The sequence below is a fragment of the Saccoglossus kowalevskii genome, chromosome 7 (genome assembly GCF_978046115.1).
Source record: "Saccoglossus kowalevskii chromosome 7, keSacKowa6.1, whole genome shotgun sequence".
Classification (NCBI taxonomy): Eukaryota; Metazoa; Hemichordata; class Enteropneusta; family Harrimaniidae; genus Saccoglossus; species Saccoglossus kowalevskii.
In genome coordinates this window covers 41,382,633-41,404,138 of record NC_140647.1, presented here as the reverse complement: position 1 = coordinate 41,404,138, position 21,506 = coordinate 41,382,633, and positions in this window count along the sequence as shown.

The following is a 21,506-nucleotide window of genomic DNA, read 5'->3' as shown; positions in this document are numbered from 1 at the left end:
CTTTTCAGTTTTTGCCACTACTTTTCAGCACTTTGCCACAACTTTGCTGTACTTTGCCACTACACTTAAGTACTTTGCTACAAGTTTTCAATACTTTGCCACACTTTTCAGTACTTTGCCACGACTTTGCCACAACTTTTCAGTACTTTGCCACACTTTTCAGCACTTTGCCACTACTTTTCAGTACTTTGCCACTACTTTTCAGAATTTGCCACACTTTTCAGTACTATGCCACTACTTTTCAGCACTTTGCCACTACTTTTCAGCACTTTGCCACTACTTTTCTGCACTTTGCCACAGCTTTTCAGTACTTTTCCACACATTTCAGTGCTTTGCCACTACTTTGCCACAACGTTTCAGTACTTTGCCACACTTTTCAGCACATTGCCACTGCTTTTTATTACTTTGCCACTACTTTTCACAACTTTGCCACAACTTTGCTGTACTTTGCCAGACATTTCAGAGCATTGCCACTACTTTGCCACAACTTTTCAGTACTTTGCCACACTTTTCAGCACTTTGCCACACTTTTCAGTACTTTGCCTCTACTTTTCAGCAATTTGCCACACTTTTCAGTACTTTGCCACTACTCTTCAGCACTTTGCTACAACTTTTCAGTACTTTGCCACACTTTTCAGTACTTTGCCACGACTTTGCCACAACTTTTCAGTACTTTGCCACACTTTTCAGCAGTTTGCCACTGCTTTTCAGTACTTTGCAACTACTTTTAAGCACTTTGCCACACTTTTCAGTACTTTGCCACTACTTTTCAGCCTTTGCCACACTTTTCAGTACTTTGCCAATACTCTTCAGCACTTTGCTACAACTTTTCAGTACTTTGCCACACTTTTCAGTACTTTGCCACTACTTTGCCACAACTTGTCAGTACTTTGCCACACTTTTCAGGACTTTGCCACTACTCTTCAGTAATTTGCCACTACTTTTCAGCACTTTGCCACTACTTTTCAGAACTTTGCCACAACTTTGCTGTACTTTGCCACAAATATAAGTGCTTTGCCACTACTTTGCCACAAATTTTCAGTACTTTGCCACACTTTTCAGCACTTTGCCACTACTTTTCAGTACTTTGCCACTACTTTTCAGCACTTTGTCACAACTTTTCAGTACTTTGCCACACTTTAAATTACTTTGCCTCCACTTTTCAGCACATTGCCACACTTTTCAGTTCTTTGCCACTACTCTTCAGCACTTTGCTACAACTCTTTAGCACTTTGCTACAACTTTTCACTACTTTGCCACACTTTTCAGTACTTTGCCACAACTTTTGAGTACTTTGTCACACTTTTCAGTACTTTGCCTCTACTTTTCAGTACTTTGCCACTACTTTTCAGTACTTTGCCACTACTCTTCAGTATTTTGCCACTACTTTTCAGCACTTTGCCACATTCTTCAGTACTATGCCACTACTTTTCAGCACTTTGCCACTGCTTTTCAGTACTTTGCCACTACTTTTCAGAACTTTGCCACAACTTTGCTGTACTTTGCCACTAATTTTCAGCACTTTGCCACAATTTTACAGTACTTTGCCACGACTTTTCAGTACTTTGCCTCCACTTTTCAGCACTTTGCCACACTTTTCAGTACTTTGCCACTACTCTTCAGCACTTTGTACAACTTTTCAGTACTATGCCACTACTTTAAAGCACTTTGCCACTACTTTTCAGCACTTTGCCACTACTTTTCTGCACTTTGCCACAGCTTTTCAGTACTTTTCCACACATTTCAGTGCTTTGCCACTACTTTGCCACAACGTTTCAGTACTTTGCCACACTTTTCAGCACTTTGCCACTGCTTTTTAGTACTTTGCCACTACTTTTCACAACTTTGCCACAACTTTGCTGTACTTTGCCGCACATTTCAGAGCTTTGCCACTACTTTGCCACAACTTTTCAGTACTTTGCCACACTTTTCAGCACTTTGCCACACTTTTCAGTACTTTGCCTCTACTTTTCAGCACTTTGCCACACTTTTCAGTACTTTGCCACTACTCTTCAGCACTTTGCTACAACTTTTCAGTACTTTGCCACACTTTTCAGTACTTTGCCACGACTTTGCCACAACTTTTCAGTACTTTGCCACACTTTTCAGCAGTTTGCCACTGCTTTTCAGTACTTTGCAACTACTTTTAAGCACTTTGCCACAACTTTTCTGTACTTTGCCATAATTTTCAGTACTTTGCCACGACTTTGCCACAACTTTTCAGTACTTTGCCACACTTTTCAGCACTTTGCCACTGCTTTTCAGTACTTTGCCACTATTTTTCAGAACTTTGCCACAACTTTGCTGTACTTTGCCACACATATCAGTGCTTTGCCACTACTTTGCCACAACTTTTCAGTACTTTGCCACACTTTTCAGCACTTTGCCACTACTTTTCAGTACTTTGCCACTACTTTTCAGCACTTTGCCACAACTTTACAGTACTTTGCCACACTTTTCAGTACTTTGCCTCCACTTTTCAGCACTTTGCCACACTTTTCAGTACTTTGCCACTACTCTTCAGCACTTTGCCACAACTTTTCAGTACTTTGCCACTACTTTTCAGTACTTTGCCACTACTTTTCAGTACTTTGCCACACTTTTCAGTATTTTGGATCTACTTTTCAGCACTTTGCCACACTTTTCAGTACTTTGCCACTACTCTTCAGTTCTTTGCTGCAACTTTTCTGTACTTTGCCACACTTTTCAGTACTTTGCCACGACTTTGCCACAACTTTTCAGTACTTTGCCACACTTTTCAGCACTTTGCCACTACTTTTCAGGACTTTGCCACTACTCTTCAGTAGTTTGCCACTACTTGTCAGCACTTTGCTACAACTTTTCAGTACTTTGCCACACTTTTCAATACTTTGCCACGACTTTGCCACAACTTTTCATTACTTTGCCACACTTTTCAGCAATTTGCCACTGCTTTTCAGTAGTTTGCCACTACTTTTCAACACTTTGCCACAACTTTTCATTACTTTGCCACACTTTTCAGTGCTTTGCCACTACTTTGCCACAACTTTTCAGTACTTTGCCACACTTTTCAGCACTTTACCACTACTTTTCAGTACTTTGCCACTACTTTTCAGCACTTTGCCACTACTTTTCAGTACTTTGCCACTACTTTTCAGCACATTGCCACAACTTTTCAGTACTTTTCCACACATTTCAGTGCTTTGCCACTACCTTGCCACAACGTTTCAGTACTTTGCCACACTTCTCAGTACTTTGCCACTGCTTTTCACTACTTTGCCACTACTTTTCAGCACTTTGCCACAACTTTGCTGTACTTTGCCACGCATTTCAATGCTTTGCCACTACTTTGCCACAACTTTTCAGTACTTTGCCACAACTTTTCAGTACTTTGCCACACTTTTCAGCACTTTGCCACACTTTTCAGTACTTTTCCACTACTTTTCAGCACTTTGCCACACTTTTCAGTACTTTGCCACTACTTTTCAGCACTTTGCCACACTTTTCAGTACTTTGCCACTACTCTTCAGCACTTTGCTACAACTTTTCAGTACTTTGCCACGACTTTGCCACAACTTTTCAGTACTTTGCCACACTTTTCAGTGCTTTGCCACTACTTTGCCACAACTTTTCAGTACTTTGCCACAACTTTTCTGTACTTTGCCACACTTTTCAGCTCTTTGCCACACTTTTCAGTACTTTGCCACTACTCTTCAGCACTTTGCTACAACTTTTCAGTACTTTGCCACGACTTTGCCACAACTTTTCAGTACTTTGCCACACTTTTCAGTACTTTGCCACTACTTTTCAGTACTTGGACATTACTTTTCAGCACTTTGCCACATTTTTCAGTACTATGCCACTACTTTTCAGCACTTTGCCACAGCTTTTCAGTACATGTCCACACATTTCAGTGCTTTGCCACTACTTTGCCACAACGTTTCAGTACTTTGCCACAATTTTCAGCACTTTGCCACTGCTTTTCATTACTTTGCCACTATTTTTCAGAACTTTGCCACAACTTTGCTGTACTTTGCCACACATATCAGTGCTTTGCCACTACTTTGCCACAACTTTTCAGTACTTTGCCACACTTTTCAGCACTTTTCCACTACTTTTCAGTACTTTGCCACTACTTTTCAGCACTTTGCCACAACTTTACAGTACTTTGCCACACTTTTCAGTACTTTGCCTCCACTTTTCAGCACTTTGCCACACTTTTCAGTACTTTGCCACTACTCTTCATCACTTTGCCACAACTTTTCAGTACTTTGCCACTACTTTTCAGTACTTTGCCACTACTTTTCAGTACTTTGCCACACTTTTCAGTATTTTGCCTCTACTTTTCAGCACTTTGCCACACTTTTCAGTACTTTACCACTACTCTTCAGTTCTTTGCTGCAACTTTTCAGTACTTTGCCACACTTTTCAGTACTTTGCCACGACTTTGCCACAACTTTTCAGTACTTTGCCACACTTTTCAGCACTTTGCCACTACTTTTCAGGACTTTGCCACTACTCTTCAGTAGTTTGCCACTACTTTTCAGCACTTTGCTACAACTTTTCAGTACTTTGCCACACTTTTCAATACTTTGCCACGACTTTGCCGCAACTTTTCATTACTTTGCCACACTTTTCAGCAATTTGCCACTGCTTTTCAGTAGTTTGCCACTACTTTTCAGCACTTTGCCACAACTTTTCATTACTTTGCCACACTTATCAGTGCTTTGCCACTACTTTGCCACAACTTTTCAGTACTTTGCCACACTTTTCAGCACTTTACCACTACTTTTCAGTACTTTGCCACTACTTTTCAGCACTTTGCCACTACTTTTCAGTACTTTGCCACTACTTTTCAGCACTTTGCCACAACTTTTCAGTACTTTTCCACACATTTCAGTGCTTTGCCACTACCTTGCCACAACGTTTCAGTACTTTGCCACACTTCTCAGTACTTTGCCACTGCTTTTCACTACTTTGCCACTACTTTTCAGCACTTTGCCGCAACTTTGCTGTACTTTGCCACGCATTTCAATGCTTTGCCACTACTTTGCCACAACTTTTCAGTACTTTGCCACACTTTTCAGCTCTTTTCCACACTTTTCAGTACTTTTCCACTACTTTTCAGCACTTTGCCACTCTTTTCAGTACATTGCCACTACTTTTCAGCACTTTGCCACACTTTTCAGTACTTTGCCACTACTCTTCAGCACTTTGCTACAACTTTTCAGTACTTTGCCACGACTTTGCCACAACTTTTCTGTACTGCCACACTTTTCAGTGCTTTGCCACTACTTTGCCACAACTTTTCAGTACTTTGCCACAACTTTTCTGTACTTTGCCACACTTTTCAGCTCTTTGCCACACTTTTCAGTACTTTGCCACTACTTTTCAGCACTTTGCCACACTTTTCAGTACTTTGCCACTACTCTTCAGCACTTTGCTACAACTTTTCAGTACTTTGCCACGACTTTGCCACAACTTTTCAATACTTTGCCACACTTTTCAGTACTTTGCCACTACTTTTCAGTACTTGGTAACTACTTTTCAGCACTTTGCCACATTTTTCAGTACTATGCCACTACTTTTCAGCACTTTGCCACAGCTTTTCAGTACATTTCCACACATTTCAGTGCTTTGCCACTACTTTGCCACAACGTTTCAGTACTTTGCCACACTTTTCAGCACTTTGCCACTGCTTTTCAGTACTTTGCCACTACTTTTTCAGAACTTTGCCACAACTTTGCTGTACTTTGCCACACATATCAGTGCTTTGCCACTACTTTGCCACACTTTTCAGTACTTTGCCACTACTTTTCAGTACTTGGCCACTACTTTTCAGCACTTTGCCACATTTTTCAGTACTATGCCACTACTTTTCAGCACTTTGCCACAGCTTTTCAGTACATTTCCACACATTTCAGTGCTTTGCCACTACTTTGCCACAACGTTTCAGTACTTTGCCACACTTTTCAGCACTTTGCCACTGCTTTTCAGTACTTTGCCACTACTTTTCAGAACTTTGCCACAACTTTGCTGTACTTTGCCACACTTTTCAGCACTTTGCCACTACTTTTCAGTACTTTGCCACTACTTTTCAGCATTTTGCCACAACTTTACAGTACTTTGCCACACTTTTCAGTACTTTGCCTCCACTTTTCAGCACTTTGCCACACTTTTCAGTACTTTGCCACTACTCTTCAGCACTTTGTACAACTTTTCAGTACTTTGCCACACTTTTCAGTACTTTGCCACAACTTGTCATTACTTTGCCACACTTTTCAGTACTTTGCCTCTACTTTTCAGCACTTTGCCACACTTTTCAGTACTTTGCCACTACTCTTCAGTACTTTGCCACTACTTTTCAGCACTTTGCTTCACTTTTCAGTACTTTACCACTACTTTTCATCACTTTTCCACTACTTTTAATTACTTTGTCACTACTTTTCAGCACTTTGCCACTGCTTTTCAGTACTTTGCCGCTACTTTTCAGCACTTTGCCACAACTTTGCTGTACTTTGCCACACATTTCAGTGCTTTGCCATTTCTTTGAAACAACGTTTCAGTACTTTGCCACACTTTTCAGCACTTTGCCACTGCTTTTCAGTTTTTGCCACTACTTTTCAGCACTTTGCCACAACTTTGCTGTACTTTGCCACTACACTTAAGTACTTTGCTACAAGTTTTCAGTACTTTGCCACACTTTTCAGTACTTTGCCACGACTTTGCCACAACTTTTCAGTACTTTGCCACACTTTTCAGCACTTTGCCACTACTTTTCAGTACTTTGCCACTACTTTTCAGAATTTGCCACACTTTTCAGTACTATGCCACTACTTTTCAGCACTTTGCCACTACTTTTCAGCACTTTGCCACTACTTTTCTGCACTTTGCCACAGCTTTTCAGTACTTTTCCACACATTTCAGTGCTTTGCCACTACTTTGCCACAACGTTTCAGTACTTTGCCACACTTTTCAGCACATTGCCACTGCTTTTTATTACTTTGCCACTACTTTTCACAACTTTGCCACAACTTTGCTGTACTTTGCCAGACATTTCAGAGCATTGCCACTACTTTGCCACAACTTTTCAGTACTTTGCCACACTTTTCAGCACTTTGCCACACTTTTCAGTACTTTGCCTCTACTTTTCAGCACTTTGCCACACTTTTCAGTACTTTGCCACTACTCTTCAGCACTTTGCTACAACTTTTCAGTACTTTGCCACACTTTTCAGTACTTTGCCACGACTTTGCCACAACTTTTCAGTACTTTGCCACACTTTTCAGCAGTTTGCCACTGCTTTTCAGTACTTTGCAACTACTTTTAAGCACTTTGCCACACTTTTCAGTACTTTGCCACTACTTTTCAGCCTTTGCCACACTTTTCAGTACTTTGCCAATACTCTTCAGCACTTTGCTACAACTTTTCAGTACTTTGCCACACTTTTCAGTACTTTGCCACTACTTTGCCACAACTTGTCAGTACTTTGCCACACTTTTCAGGACTTTGCCACTACTCTTCAGTAATTTGCCACTACTTTTCAGCACTTTGCCACTACTTTTCAGAACTTTGCCACAACTTTGCTGTACTTTGCCACAAATATAAGTGCTTTGCCACTACTTTGCCACAACTTTTCAGTACTTTGCCACACTTTTCAGCACTTTGCCACTACTTTTCAGTACTTTACCACTACTTTTCAGCACTTTGTCACAACTTTTCAGTACTTTGCCACACTTTAAATTACTTTGCCTCCACTTTTCAGCACTTTGCCACACTTTTCAGTTCTTTGCCACTACTCTTCAGCACTTTGCTACAACTCTTCAGCACTTTGCTACAACTTTTCACTACTTTGCCACACTTTTCAGTACTTTGCCACAACTTTTGAGTACTTTGTCACACTTTTCAGTACTTTGCCTCTACTTTTCAGTACTTTGCCACTACTTTTCAGTACTTTGCCACTACTCTTCAGTACTTTGCCACTACTTTTCAGCACTTTGCCAGAGCTTTTCAGTACATTTCCACACATTTCAGTGCTTTACCACTACTTTGCCACAACGTTTCAGTACTTTGCTACACTTTTCAGCACTTTGCCACTGCTTTTCAGTACTTTGCCACTACTTTTCAGAACTTTGCCACAACTTTGCTGTACTTTGCCACTAATTTTCAGCACTTTGCCACAATTTTACAGTACTTTGCCACGACTTTTCAGTACTTTGCCTCCACTTTTCAGCACTTTGCCACACTTTTCAGTACTTTGCCACTACTCTTCAGCACTTTGTACAACTTTTCAGTACTATGCCACTACTTTAAAGCACTTTGCCACTACTTTTCAGCACTTTGCCACTACTTTTCTGCACTTTGCCACAGCTTTTCAGTACTTTTCCACACATTTCAGTGCTTTGCCACTACTTTGCCACAACGTTTCAGTACTTTGCCACACTTTTCAGCACTTTGCCACTGCTTTTTAGTACTTTGCCACTACTTTTCACAACTTTGCCACAACTTTGCTGTACTTTGCCACACATTTCAGAGCTTTGCCACTACTTTGCCACAACTTTTCAGTACTTTGCCACACTTTTCAGCACTTTGCCACACTTTTCAGTACTTTGCCTCTACTTTTCAGCACTTTGCCACACTTTTCAGTACTTTGCCACTACTCTTCAGCACTTTGCTACAACTTTTCAGTACTTTGCCACACTTTTCACTACTTTGCCACGACTTTGCCACAACTTTTCAGTACTTTGCCACACTTTTCAGCAGTTTGCCACTGCTTTTCAGTACTTTGCAACTACTTTTAAGCACTTTGCCACAACTTTTCTGTACTTTGCCATAATTTTCAGTACTTTGCCACAATTTTCAGCACTTTGCCACTACTTTTCAGTACTTTTCCACTACTTTTCAGCACTTTGCCACACTTTTCAGTACTTTGCCACTACTTTTCAGCCTTTGCCACACTTTTCAGTACTTTGCAACTACTCTTCAGCACTTTGCTACAACTTTTCAGTACTTTGCTACACTTTTCAGTACTTTGCCACGAATTTGCCACAACTTTTCAGTACTTTGCCACACTTTTCAGTACTTTGCCACTACTTTTCAGTACTTTGCCACTACTTTTCAGCACTTTGCCACATTCTTCAGTACTATGCCACTACTTTTCAGCACTTTGCCACTACTTTACAGTACTTTGCCACTACTTTTCAGCACTTTGCCACAGCTTTTCACTACTTTGCCACAACTTTTCAGTACTTTGCCACACTTTTCAGTAATTTGCCTCTACTTTTCAGCACTTTGCCACACTTTTCAGTACTTTGCCACTACTCTTCAGTACGTTGCCACTACTTTTCAGCACTTTGCCCCACTTTTCAGTACTTCGCCTCTACTTTTCATCACTTTGCCACTACTTGTCATTACTTTGTCACTACTTTTCAGCAGTTTGCCACTGCTTTTCAGTACTTTGCCACTACTTTTCAGCACTTTGCCACAACTTTGCTGTACTTTGCCACACATTTCAGTGCGTTGCCACTACTTGCCACAACGTTTCAGTACTTTGCCACACTTTTCAGCACTTTGCCACTGCTTTTCAGTACTTTGCCACTACTTTTCAGCACTTTGCCACAACTTTGCTGTACTTTGCCACACATTTCAGTGCTTTGCCACTACTTTGCCACAACTTTTCAGTACTTTGCCACACTTTTCAGCACTTTGCCACTACTTTTCAGTACTTTGCCACTACTCTTCAGTTCTTTGCTACAACTTTTCAGTACTTTGCCACACTTTTCAGCACTTTGCCACGACTTTGCCACAACTTTTCAGTACTTTGCCACACTTTTCAGCACTTTGCCACTACTTTTCAGTACTTTGCCACTACTTTTCAGCATTTGCCACACTTTTCAGTACTATGCCACTACTTTTCAGCACTTTGCCACTACTTTTCAGCACTTTGCCACTACTTTTCTGCACTTTGCCACAGCTTTTCAGTACTTTTCCACACATTTCAGTGCTTTGCCACTACTTTGCCACAACGTTTCAGTACTTTGCCACACTTTTCAGCACTTTGCCACTGCTTTTTAGTACTTTGCCACTACTTTTCACAACTTTGCCACAACTTTGCTGTACTTTGCCACACATTTCAGAGCTTTGCCACTACTTTGCCACAACTTTTCAGTACTTTGCCACACTTTTCAGCACTTTGCCACACTTTTCAGTACTTTGCCTCTACTTTTCAGCACTTTGCCACACTTTTCAGTACTTTGCCACTACTCTTCAGCACTTTGCTACAACTTTTCAGTACTTTGCCACACTTTTCAGTACTTTGCCACGACTTTGCCACAACTTTTCAGTACTTTGCCACACTTTTCAGCAGTTTGCCACTGCTTTTCAGTACTTTGCAACTACTTTTAAGCACTTTGCCACAACTTTTCTGTACTTTGCCATAATTTTCAGTACTTTGCCACACTTTTCAGCACTTTGCCACTACTTTTCAGTACTTTTCCACTACTTTTCAGCACTTTGCCACACTTTTCAGTACTTTGCCACTACTTTTCAGCCTTTGCCACACTTTTCAGTACTTTGCAACTACTCTTCAGCACTTTGCTACAACTTTTCAGTACTTTGCTACACTTTTCAGTACTTTGCCACGACTTTGCCACAACTTTTCAGTACTTTGCCACACTTTTCAGTACTTTGCCACTACTTTTCAGTACTTTGCCACTACTTTTCAGCACTTTGCCACATTCTTCAGTACTATGCCACTACTTTTCAGCACTTTGCCACTACTTTTCAGTACTTTGCCACTACTTTTCAGCACTTTGCCACAGCTTTTCACTACTTTGCCACAACTTTTCAGTACTTTGCCACACTTTTCAGTAATTTGCCTCTACTTTTCAGCACTTTGCCACTACTCTTCAGTACGTTGCCACTACTTTTCAGCACTTTGCCTCACTTTTCAGTACTTCGCCTCTACTTTTCATCACTTTGCCACTACTTTTCATTACTTTGTCACTACTTTTCAGCAGTTTGCCACTGCTTTTCAGTACTTTGCCACTACTTTTCAGCACTTTGCCACAACTTTGCTGTACTTTGCCACACATTTCAGTGCTTTGCCACTACTTGCCACAACGTTTCAGTACTTTGCCACACTTTTCAGCACTTTGCCACTGCTTTTCAGTACTTTGCCACTACTTTTCAGCACTTTGCCACAACTTTGCTGTACTTTGCCACACATTTCAGTGCTTTGCCACTACTTTGCCACAACTTTTCAGTACTTTGCCACACTTTTCAGCACTTTGCCACTACTTTTCAGTACTTTGCCACTACTCTTCAGTTCTTTGCTACAACTTTTCAGTACTTTGCCACACTTTTCAGCACTTTGCCACGACTTTGCCACAACTTTTCAGTACTTTGCCACACTTTTCAGCACTTTGCCACTACTTTTCAGTACTTTGCCACTACTTTTCAGCATTTGCCACACTTTTCAGTACTATGCCACTACTTTTCAGCACTTTGCCACTACTTTTCAGTACTTTGCCACCACTTTTCTGCACGTTGCCACGGCTTTTCAGTACTTTTCCACACATTTCAGTGCTTTGCCACTACTTTGCCACAACGTTTCAGTACTTTGCTACACTTTTCAGCACTTTGCCACTGCTTTTCAGTACTTTGCCACTTCTTTGCCTTTACTTTGCCACAACTTTTCAGTACTTTGCCACACATTTCAGTGCTTTGCCTTTACTTTGCCACAACTTTTCAGTACTTTGCCACACTTTTCAGCACTTTGCCACTACTTTTCAGTACTTTGTCACTACTTTTCAGCACTTTGCCACAACTTTTCAGTACTTTGCCATACTTTTCAGTACTTTGCCACTACTTTTCAGCACTTTGCCACACTTTTCAGTACTTTGCCACTTCTCTTCAGCACTTTGCTACAACTTTTCAGTACTTTGCCACACTTTTCAGTGCTTTGCCACTACTTTGCCACAACTTGTCAGTACTTTGCCACACTTTTCAGGACTTTGCCACACTTTTCAGTACTTTGCCACGACTTTGCCACAACTTTTCATTACGTTGCCACACTTTTCAGCACGTTGCCACTGCTTTTCAGTACTTTGCAACAACTTTTAAGCACTTTGCCACAACTTTTCAGTACTTTGCCACTGCTTTTCAGTACTTTGCAACAACTTTTCAGTACTTTGCCACAACGTTGCAGTACTTTGCCACACATTTCAGTGCATTGTCTTTATTTTGCCACAACTTTTCAGTACTTTGCCACACTTTTCTGCATTTGCCACTACTTTTCAGTACTTTGCCACACTTTTCAGTGCTTTGCCACTTCTTTGCCACAACTTGTCAGTACTTTGCCACACTTTTCAGGACTTTGCCACTACTCTTCAGTAATTTGCCACTACTTTTCAGCACTTTGCTACAACTTTTCAGTACTTTGCCACATTTTTTCAGTACTTTGCCACGACTTTGCCACAACTTTTCATTACTTTGCCACACTTTTCAGCAATTTGCCACTGCTTTTCAGTAGTTTGCCACTACTTTTCATCACTTTGCCACAACTTTTCATTACTTTGCCACACTTTTCAGTGCTTTGCCACTACTTTGCCACAACTTTTCAGTACTTTGCCACACTTTTCAGCACTTTACCACCACTTTTCAGCACTTTACCACTACTTTTCAGTACTTTGCCACTACTTTTCAGCACTTTGCCACTACTTTTCAGTACTTTGCCACACATTTCAGTGCTTTGCCACTACTTTGCCACAACTTTTCAGTACTTTGCCACAACTTTTCAGTACTTTGCCACACTTTTCAGCACTTTGCCACACTTTTCAGTACTTTTCCACTACTTTTCAGCACTTTGCCACACTTTTCAGTACTTTGCCACTATTTTCAGCACTTTGCCACACTTTTCAGTACTTTGCCACTACTCTTCAGCACTTTGCTACAACTTTTCAGTACTTTGCCACGACTTTGCCACAACTTTTCAGTACTTTGCCACACTTTTCAGTGCTTTGCCACTACTTTGCCACAACTTTTCAGTACTTTGCCACAACTTTTCAGTACTTTGCCACAACTTTTCAGTACTTTGCCACACTTTTCAGCTCTTTGCCACACTTTTCAGTACTTTTCCACTACTTTTCAGTACTTGGCCACTACTTTTCAGCACTTTGCCACATTTTTCAGTACTATGCCACTACTTTTCAGCACTTTGCCACAGCTTTTCAGTACATTTCCACACATTTCAGTGCTTTGCCACTACTTTGCCACAACGTTTCAGTACTTTGCCACACTTTTCAGCACTTTGCCACTGCTTTTCAGTACTTTGCCACTACTTTTCAGAACTTTGCCACAACTTTGCTGTACTTTGCCACACTTTTCAGCACTTTGCCACTACTTTTCAGTACTTTGCCACTACTTTTCAGCATTTTGCCACAACTTTACAGTACTTTGCCACACTTTTCAGTACTTTGCCTCCACTTTTCAGCACTTTGCCACACTTTTCAGTACTTTGCCACTACTCTTCAGCACTTTGTACAACTTTTCAGTACTTTGCCACACTTTTCAGTACTTTGCCACAACTTTTCATTACTTTGCCACACTTTTCAGTACTTTGCCTCTACTTTTCAGCACTTTGCCACACTTTTCAGTACTTTGCCACTACTCTTCAGTACTTTGCCACTACTTTTCAGCACTTTGCTTCACTTTTCAGTACTTTACCACTACTTTTCATCACTTTTCCACTACTTTTAATTACTTTGTCACTACTTTTCAGCACTTTGCCACTGCTTTTCAGTACTTTGCCGCTACTTTTCAGCACTTTGCCACAACTTTGCTGTACTTTGCCACACATTTCAGTGCTTTGCCATTTCTTTGAAACAACGTTTCAGTACTTTGCCACACTTTTCAGCACTTTGCCACTGCTTTTCAGTTTTTGCCACTACTTTTCAGCACTTTGCCACAACTTTGCTGTACTTTGCCACACATTTCAGTGCTTTGCCACTACTTTGCCACAACTTTTCAGTACTTTGCCACACTTTTCAGCACTTTGCCACTACTTTTCAGTACTTTGCCACTACTTTTCAGCACTTTGCCACAACTTTGCTGTACTTTGCCACTACACTTAAGTACTTTGCTACAAGTTTTCAGTACTTTGCCACACTTTTCAGTACTTTGCCACAACTTTGCCACAACTTTTCAGTACTTTGCCACACTTTTCAGCACTTTGCCACTACTTTTCAGTACTTTGCCACTACTTTTCAGCACTTTGCCACTACTTTTCTGCACTTTGCCACAGCTTTTCAGTACTTTTCCACACATTTCAGTGCTTTGCCACTACTTTGCCACAACGTTTCAGTACTTTGCCACACTTTTCAGCACATTGCCACTGCTTTTTATTACTTTGCCACTACTTTTCACAACTTTGCCACAACTTTGCTGTACTTTGCCAGACATTTCAGAGCATTGCCACTACTTTGCCACAACTTTTCAGTACTTTGCCACACTTTTCAGTACTTTGCCACGACTTTGCCACAACTTTTCAGTACTTTGCCACACTTTTCAGCACTATGCCACTACTTTTCAGCACTTTGCCACTACTTTTCAGTACTTTGCCACTACTTTTCAGCACTTTGCCACTACTTTTCTGCACTTTGCCACAGCTTTTCAGTACTTTTCCACACATTTCAGTGCTTTGCCACTACTTTGCCACAACGTTTCAGTACTTTGCCACACTTTTCAGCACATTGCCACTGCTTTTTATTACTTTGCCACTACTTTTCACAACTTTGCCACAACTTTGCTGTACTTTGCCAGACATTTCAGAGCATTGCCACTACTTTGCCACAACTTTTCAGTACTTTGCCACACTTTTCAGTACTTTGCCACGACTTTGCCACAACTTTTCAGTACTTTGCCACACTTTTCAGCACTTTGCCACTACTTTTCAGTACTTTGCCACTACTTTTCAGAATTTGCCACACTTTTCAGTACTATGCCACTACTTTTCAGCACTTTGCCACTACTTTTCAGCACTTTGCCACTACTTTTCTGCACTTTGCCACAGCTTTTCAGTACTTTTCCACACATTTCAGTGCTTTGCCACTACTTTGCCACAACGTTTCAGTACTTTGCCACACTTTTCAGCACATTGCCACTGCTTTTTATTACTTTGCCACTACTTTTCACAACTTTGCCACAACTTTGCTGTACTTTGCCAGACATTTCAGAGCATTGCCACTACTTTGCCACAACTTTTCAGTACTTTGCCACACTTTTCAGCACTTTGCCACACTTTTCAGTACTTTGCCTCTACTTTTCAGCACTTTGCCACACTTTTCAGTACTTTGCCACTACTCTTCAGCACTTTGCTACAACTTTTCAGTACTTTGCCACACTTTTCAGTACTTTGCCACGACTTTGCCACAACTTTTCAGCACTTTGCCACACTTTTCAGCAGTTTGCCACTGCTTTTCAGTACTTTGCAACTACTTTTAAGCACTTTGCCACACTTTTCAGTACTTTGCCACTACTTTTCAGCCTTTGCCACACTTTTCAGTACTTTGCCAATACTCTTCAGCACTTTGCTACAACTTTTCAGTACTTTGCCACACTTTTCAGTACTTTGCCACTACTTTGCCACAACTTGTCAGTACTTTGCCACACTTTTCAGGACTTTGCCACTACTCTTCAGTAATTTGCCACTACTTTTCAGCACTTTGCCACTACTTTTCAGATCTTTGCCACAACTTTGCTGTACTTTGCCACAAATATAAGTGCTTTGCCACTACTTTGCCACAACTTTTCAGTACTTTGCCACACTTTTCAGCACTTTGCCACTACTTTTCAGTACTTTGCCACTACTTTTCAGCACTTTGTCACAACTTTTCAGTACTTTGCCACACTTTAAATTACTTTGCCTCCACTTTTCAGCACTTTGCCACACTTTTCAGTTCTTTGCCACTACTCTTCAGCACTTTGCTACAACTCTTCAGCACTTTGCTACAACTTTTCACTACTTTGCCACACTTTTCAGTACTTTGCCACAACTTTTCATTACTTTGCCACACTTTTCAGTACTTTGCCTCTACTTTTCAGCACTTTGCCACACTTTTCAGTACTTTGCCACTACTCTTCAGTACTTTGCCACTACTTTTCAGCACTTTGCTTCACTTTTCAGTACTTTACCACTACTTTTCATCACTTTTCCACTACTTTTAATTACTTTGTCACTACTTTTCAGCACTTTGCCACTGCTTTTCAGTACTTTGCCGCTACTTTTCAGCACTTTGCCACAACTTTGCTGTACTTTGCCACACATTTCAGTGCTTTGCCATTTCTTTGAAACAACGTTTCAGTACTTTGCCACACTTTTCAGCACTTTGCCACTGCTTTTCATTTTTTGCCACTACTTTTCAGCACTTTGCCACAACTTTGCTGTACTTTGCCACACATTTCAGTGCTTTGCCACTACTTTGCCACAACTTTTCAGTACTTTGCCACACTTTTCAGCACTTTGCCACTACTTTTCAGTACTTTGCCACTACTTTTCAGCACTTTGCCACAACTTTGCTGTACTTTGCCACTACAATTAAGTACTTTGCTACAAGTTTTCAGTACTTTGCCACACTTTTCAGTACTTTGCCACGACTTTGCCACAACTTTTCAGTACTTTGCCACACTTTTCAGCACTTTGCCACTACTTTTCAGTACTTTGCCACTACTTTTCAGAATTTGCCACACTTTTCAGTACTATGCCACTACTTTTCAGCACTTTGCCACTACTTTTCAGCACTTTGCCACTACTTTTCTGCACTTTGCCACAGCTTTTCAGTACTTTTCCACACATTTCAGTGCTTTGCCACTACTTTGCCACAACGTTTCAGTACTTTGCCACACTTTTCAGCACATTGCCACTGCTTTTTATTACTTTGCCACTACTTTTCACAACTTTGCCACAACTTTGCTGTACTTTGCCAGACATTTCAGAGCATTGCCACTACTTTGCCACAACTTTGCTGTACTTTGCCAGACATTTCAGAGCATTGCCACTACTTTGCCACAACTTTTCAGTACTTTGCCACACTTTTCAGCACTTTGCCACACTTTTCAGTACTTTGCCTCTACTTTTCAGCACTTTGCAACACTTTTCAGTACTTTGCCACTACTCTTCAGCACTTTGCTACAACTTTTCAGTACTTTGCCACACTTTTCAGTACTTTGCCACGACTTTGCCACAACTTTTCAGTACTTTGCCACACTTTTCAGCAGTTTGCCACTGCTTTTCAGTACTTTGCAACTACTTTTAAGCACTTTGCCACACTTTTCAGTACTTTGCCACTACTTTTCAGCCTTTGCCACACTTTTCAGTACTTTGCCAATACTCTTCAGCACTTTGCTACAACTTTTCAGTACTTTGCCACACTTTTCAGTACTTTGCCACTACTTTGCCACAACTTGTCAGTACTTTGACACACTTTTCAGGACTTTGCCACTACTCTTCAGTAATTTGCCACTACTTTTCAGCACTTTGCCACTACTTTTCAGATCTTTGCCACAACTTTGCTGTACTTTGCCACAAATATAAGTGCTTTGCCACTACTTTGCCACAACTTTTCAGTACTTTGCCACACTTTAAATTACTTTGCCTCCACTTTTCAGCACTTTGCCACACTTTTCAGTTCTTTGCCACTACTCTTCAGCACTTTGCTACAACTCTTCAGCACTTTGCTACAACTTTTCACTACTTTGCCACACTTTTCAGTACTTTGCCACAACATTTGAGTACTTTGTCACACTTTTCAGTACTTTGCCTCTACTTTTCAGTACTTTGCCACTACTTTTCAGTACTTTGCCACTACTCTTCAGTACTTTGCCACTACTTTTCAGCACTTTGCCACATTTTTCAGTACTATGCCACTACTTTTCATCACTTTGCCACAGCTTTTCAGTACATTTCCACACATTTCAGTGCTTTACCACTACTTTGCCACAACGTTTCAGTACTTTGCCACACTTTTCAGCACTTTGCCACTGCTTTTCAGTACTTTGCCACTACTTTTCAGAACTTTGCCACAACTTTGCTGTACTTTGCCACTAATTTTCAGCACTTTGCCACAATTTTACAGTACTTTGCCACACTTTTCAGTACTTTGCCTCCACTTTTCAGCACTTTGCCACACTTTTCAGTACTTTGCCACTACTCTTCAGCACTTTGTACAACTTTTCAGTACTATGCCACTACTTTAAAGCACTTTGCCACTACTTTTCAGCACTTTGCCACTACTTTTCTGCACTTTGCCACAGCTTTTCAGTACTTTTCCACACATTTCAGTGCTTTGCCACTACTTTGCCACAACGTTTCAGTACTTTGCCACACTTTTCAGCACTTTGCCACTGCTTTTTAGTACTTTGCCACTACTTTTCACAACTTTGCCACAACTTTGCTGTACTTTGCCACACATGTCAGAGCTTTGCCACTACTTTGCCACAACGTTTCAGTACTTTGCCACACTTTTCAGCACTTTGCCACACTTTTCAGTACTTTGCCTCTACTTTTCAGCACTTTGCCACACTTTTCAGTACTTTGCCACTACTCTTCAGCACTTTGCTACAACTTTTCAGTACTTTGCCACACTTTTCAGTACTTTGCCACGACTTTGCCACAACTTTTCAGTACTTTGCCACACTTTTCAGCAGTTTGCCACTGCTTTTCAGTACTTTGCAACTACTTTTAAGCACTTTGCCACAACTTTTCTGTACTTTGCCATAATTTTCAGTACTTTGCCACAATTTTCAGCACTTTGCCACTACTTTTCAGTACTTTTCCACTACTTTTCAGCACTTTGCCACACTTTTCAGTACTTTGCCACTACTTTTCAGCCTTTGCCACACTGTTCAGTACTTTGCCACTACTCTTCAGCACTTTGCTACAACTTTTCAGTACTTTGCCACACTTTTCAGTACTTTGCCACGACTTTGCCACAACTTTTCAGTACTTTGCCACACTTTTCAGTACTTTGCCACTACTTTTCAGTACTTTGCCACTACTTTTCAGCACTTTGCCACATTCTTCAGTACTATGCCACTACTTTTCAGCACTTTGCCACTACTTTTCAGTACTTTGCCACTACTTTTCAGCACTTTGCCACAGCTTTTCACTACTTTGCCACAACTTTTCAGTACTTTGCCACACTTTTCAGTAATTTGCCTCTACTTTTCAGCACTTTGCCACACTTTTCAGTACTTTGCCACTACTCTTCAGTACGTTGCCACTACTTTTCAGCACTTTGCCTCACTTTTCAGTACTTCGCCTCTACTTTTCATCACTTTGCCACTACTTTTCATTACTTTGTCACTACTTTTCAGCAGTTTGCCACTGCTTTTCAGTACTTTGCCACTACTTTTCAGCACTTTGCCACAACTTTGCTGTACTTTGCCACACATTTCAGTGCTTTGCCACTACTTGCCATAACGTTTCAGTACTTTGCCACACTTTTCAGCACTTTGCCACTGCTTTTCACTACTTTGCCACTACTTTTCAGCACTTTGCCACAACTTTGCTGTACTTTGCCACACATTTCAGTGCTTTGCCACTACTTTGCCACAACTTTTCAGTACTTTGCCACACTTTTCAGCACTTTGCCACTACTTTTCAGTACTTTGCCACTACTCTTCAGTTCTTTGCTACAACTTTTCAGTACTTTGCCACACTTTTCAGCACTTTGCCACGACTTTTCAGTACTTTGCCACTACTTTTCAGCATTTGCCACACTTTTCAGTACTATGCCACTACTTTTCAGCACTTTGCCAGTACTTTTCAGCACTTTGCCACTACTTTTCTGCACTTTGCCACAGCTTTTCAGTACTTTTCCACACATTTCAGTGCTTTGCCACTACTTTGCCACAATGTTTCAGTACTTTGCCACACTTTTCAGCACTTTGCCACTGCTTTTTAGTACTTTGCCACTACTTTTCACAACTTTGCCACAACTTTGCTGTACTTTGCCACACATTTCAGAGCTTTGCCACTACTTTGCCACAACTTTTCAGTACTTTGACCACACTTTTCAGCACTTTGCCACACTTTTCAGTACTTTGCCTCTACTTTTCAGCACTTTGCCACACTTTTCAGTACTTTGCCACTACTCTTCAGCACTTTGCTACAACTTTTCAGTACTTTGCCACACTTTTCAGTACTTTGCACGACTTTGCCACAACTTTTCAGTACTTTGCCACACTTTTCAGCAGTTTGCCACTGCTTTTCAGTACTTTGCAACTACTTTTAAGCACTTTGCCACAACTTTTCTGTACTTTGCCATAATTTTCAGTACTTTGCCACACTTTTCAGCACTTTGCCACTACTTTTCAGTACTTTTCCACTACTTTTCAGCACTTTGCCACACTTTTCAGTACTTTGCCACTACTTTTCAGCCTTTGCCACACTTTTCAGTACTTTGCAACTACTCTTCAGCACTTTGCTACAACTTTTCAGTACTTTGCTACACTTTTCAGTACTTTGCCACGACTTTGCCACAACTTTTCAGTACTTTGCCACACTTTTCAGTACTTTGCCACTACTTTTCAGTACTTTGGCACTACTTTTCAGCACTTTGCCACATTCTTCAGTACTATGCCACTACTTTTCAGCACTTTGCCACTACTTTTCAGTACTTTGCCACTACTTTTCAGCACTTTGCCACAGCTTTTCACTACTTTGCCACAACTTTTCAGTACTTTGCCACACTTTTCAGTAATTTGCCTCTACTTTTCAGCACTTTGCCACACTTTTCAGTACTTTGCCACTACTCTTCAGTACGTTGCCACTACTTTTCAGCACTTTGCCTCACTTTTCAGTACTTCGCCTCTACTTTTCATCACTTTGCCACTACTTTTCATTACTTTGTCACTACTTTTCAGCAGTTTGCCACAGCTTTTCAGTACTTTGCCACTACTTTTCAGCACTTTGCCACAACTTTGCTGTACTTTGCCACACATTTCAGTGCTTTGCCACTACTTGCCACAACGTTTCAGTACTTTGCCACACTTTTCAGCACTTTGCCACTGCTTTTCAGTACTTTGCCACTACTTTTCAGCACTTTGCCACAACTTTGCTGTACTTTGCCACACATTTCAGTGCTTTGCCACTACTTTGCCACAACTTTTCAGTACTTTGCCACACTTTTCAGCACTTTGCCACTACTTTTCAGTACTTTGCCACTACTCTTCAGTTCTTTGCTACAACTTTTCAGTACTTTGCCACACTTTTCAGCACTTTGCCACGACTTTGCCACAACTTTTCAGTACTTTGCCACACTTTTCAGCACTTTGCCACTACTTTTCAGTACTTTGCCACTACTTTTCAGCATTTGCCACACTTTTCAGTACTATGCCACTACTTTTCAGCACTTTGCCACTACTTTTCAGTACTTTGCCACCACTTTTCTGCACGTTGCCACGGCTTTTCAGTACTTTTCCACACATTTCAGTGCTTTGCCACTACTTTGCCACAACGTTTCAGTACT